Raw genomic sequence first — 3,194 nt, forward strand, 5'->3', positions numbered from 1 at the left:
TTTATAAAAAAAATGATAAGACTGACCTAAAGAATTGGAGGCCCATCACACTTTTAAACTTTGACTGTAAACTTTTTAGCAAGGTTTTAGCGACACGGATGTCCTCTGTTTTAGAGGAGGTAATTCACCCAGACCAAGCTTGTGCCATCTCAGGGAGACAACTCACCGACAGCCTCGTACTGATTCGAGACATCATTGATTACGCTAGAGACAGAAACACCCGGCTTGTCATCTTAAATTTAGACTTTGAAAAAGCATTTGATCGGGTCTCGCAAAAGGCCGAGAAGCGATAACTGTCCACTGTTTCAGGTCCGAGGGCCCTTGCTGGCACAATGCGCACTTGTAGCAGTGTTCTTTTTATGGCCATAGGTGGCCAGAGTGTCACGTTGCACCTCCGCCCACCCGCTGCACTGAGCACTCTTCAGCCCTTTTAAATGGTATAACTTTGCACTCCCGCATGCTCCAGCAAGCACCATTCAAGCAACAACTTTGCACTCCAGCTTCGAACATCGGCACAGTCGCAACAAGTAAGGCGACTCTACTCAGAGAATTCACTCTGCAAAGTAGCAAGATTTCTTTTGCACAGACAGAAAGGGCTTCACCCGCAAAGGTAAAGCCTGCCAATAATAGAAACAACTCATTAGTGCTGCTCTCCACGGAAGTCTTTAGTAAAAGGCGAAAGACTTGTATGTTATGAAGAGAAACCAGAGTACGATTATCCGTCACTGCGGGAGCAGGGAATCAGGCTAGTTGCCATAGCCACCTTCCCCATGGTGAGCTTTGCTTGGTTGAGACGCTTGCTCCCCTCCTTGCTCCTCGCTGACCAAGTAGGAACAATCGGGCCCTATTCGATGGCTGCCTTGTCTTTTACTCTATGCAAAAGACAAGGCAGCAACAAAAACACCACGAGAATCCCGTATTGAGGCTTTGTTCTGACCGCTCATTCGGTGTCGCGTTTCTTTCAAGCAATTCTCCCGGTTAGCCTTTTTTATCTATAAAATGAATTCCTTCACTCAAACTATGTTAAAACTGCTTTGTCGTTCATATTTACCATGTCTAGAAAGATTTAAACAAAAAAAACAACGTTGTACTTTGCAGTAAAAGAAAGAGCAAATCTAAAGTTTCAGGAATCCGAGAATAAGCTTACTTTCATGAGTGCTTCACGATTTCGGATTTTGCTATAAAATGAATTCCTTCACTCAAACTAAATTAAAACTGCTAAACCGCTAATCTGTTACATGTAAGGCAGATGTCAAATTCACCGAAATAGGATCTAAGGGTATTCGGCCAATCGAGCTGTAGCAGCTTCGGTAAAAGAGTATAAGTTGAATAGTTTGTGAATAAAGGTGTGCGCACACATAGTGAGCTGTAGGAAAATAGGCAGGGAGCAATGCCGGCTGGGGTATATGTTCTTGTATGTTGTCTGACTGTTTGATTTGAATGTGTTGTGTAAGTGTCCTGTTGAATGTTTGGGCTTTGACACTTCACTGTGGTTGTTAACTGTGTGGTGTGTCCTGAAATGTTATATGTTTGGGCTGTGTGACATAATGTGCTTAATGCTTGTCAGTAGCTACCCACTTATTCATATATAGCAACTGACGACATAAGAAGTCTGGACATACTTTGATAGTAGTTGTAGAAGTATCCTTATTGATAATAGATAAACTAATTCATAGTGATAGAACAGTAGATGAACAGGTGCCTGCACGTCTCACGAAAATAAAATGGGTGTATGATTGCTGACGGCAGAGCAATACTGCCAAACTTATGAGTTCTTGTGGCAAACTTGATTCAGTGTCTTGACGTGTATACGCTGTTTCGCTGACTTGATTGTCACAAGAAACAAAGTGTTTGATAAGATCCGACCATTTTATTACGGGAGGATCAGTATGTATGGATTCTGATGTGACTGATAAACCCATTCGTATCTTAAGCATAATCTAATACGTGAGACAACGCCCTGGCACACAATAAAAAAAAAATGAGAGAGAGCGGTTTTGTGTCCCCACAGTCCATAATGTAGAAAAGAGAGAAAAAAGCCTTTCTGATTTGGTGTGTGTGCTCATAGTGCAGAGTGTAGAGAAAAGAGAGAAAAGAAAGCCGTTTTGGTGTCACGGGTGTTGTGACTTACACACACACATTTCTGAATTGAGAAAAGAAATTATTTTAGAGGAAGCAGTAGAGTTTAGATCCCACATTTGTTGATAGGCATTCATTTATTTCTTCACTTCTGATGAAGTTTCAACAATAAACAACAAACTTTGTATTATGAGAAAGAACCAGACTCATTCTTCAGGAATCCGAAAATAAGCACGAATTCGGATTCTCCTATAAAACGAATTAATTAACTCAAACCAAGTTAAGACTGCTTTGTCCTTCATATTTATTCATGTCTAATCAAGTTTCAACGATAAACAACGTTTTACTTTGTAGAATGAGAAAGAACTTCTTCAGCAATAAGCATCTCTCGACATATGACGAAATACAGATTTTGCTATGAAATTAATTTCTTCTATCAGCGTGACTTAAAACTGTTTGTCCTCCTTATTTATCCACTTCAAATCAAGTTTCAACAATTAAAAAAAAATTGTAGTTTGAGAAAGAACAACTTAATCTTCAGCAATCAGTATAAAAAGAGGGTAACAAAAGGTGCAAATGCCAACCATACATCACTAAAAGGTGGAGCGGAAGTATTCAGCTGCAAGTAGGTGTAAATGTTCGACCATAATTTGTAAAAAGTGGGTAAGAAAAGGTTCGAATGCCCGACTAAATATTAACAAAAGCGGGAGGAGAGGTCTTCGGATGAGAGTGGGTGAGAATTTCCTACCATACAAGTATGGTGGAGAGGAAGCTGTGATTGGCCGACAATAGTAAAAAGCAGGTGAGAAAAGGTGCGAATGTCAAAACATACATGATCAAAACAGGGAGCGGAGGTGTTTGGCTGCGACAAGGTGTGAATGTCCACCCATAATTAATGAAAAACGGGCAACAAGTAGGTTCGAATGCCCAACCATACATCATCAAAAGCAGGAGTGGATGTGTTCGGCTTCAAGAAGGTATGAATGTCCATCAATAATTGCTATAAAACATGAAAGAAAATTTTCGAATATCAAACCGCACATAATCATAAGCGGGAGAGGAGGTGTTCCGCTGCAAGAAGGTGTGAATATCCACCCATAATTACTGAAAAATGG

At 40.5% G+C, this 3,194-nt stretch overlaps 1 non-coding gene across 1 annotated transcript; it reads right to left on the reverse strand.

Moving 5' to 3' along the window:
* Nucleotides 1-599: 599 nt before the first annotated feature.
* Nucleotides 600-713, reverse strand: LOC140286117 (U5 spliceosomal RNA). The gene has a single exon (XR_011911006.1). It is a non-coding gene; the product is annotated as a U5 spliceosomal RNA (small nuclear RNA).
* Nucleotides 714-3,194: the final 2,481 nt, after the last annotated feature.

This window comes from Leuresthes tenuis, unplaced genomic scaffold, assembly GCF_036924035.1.
Source record: "Leuresthes tenuis unplaced genomic scaffold, fLeuTen1.0.hap1 SCAF_73, whole genome shotgun sequence".
Classification (NCBI taxonomy): Eukaryota; Metazoa; Chordata; class Actinopteri; order Atheriniformes; family Atherinopsidae; genus Leuresthes; species Leuresthes tenuis.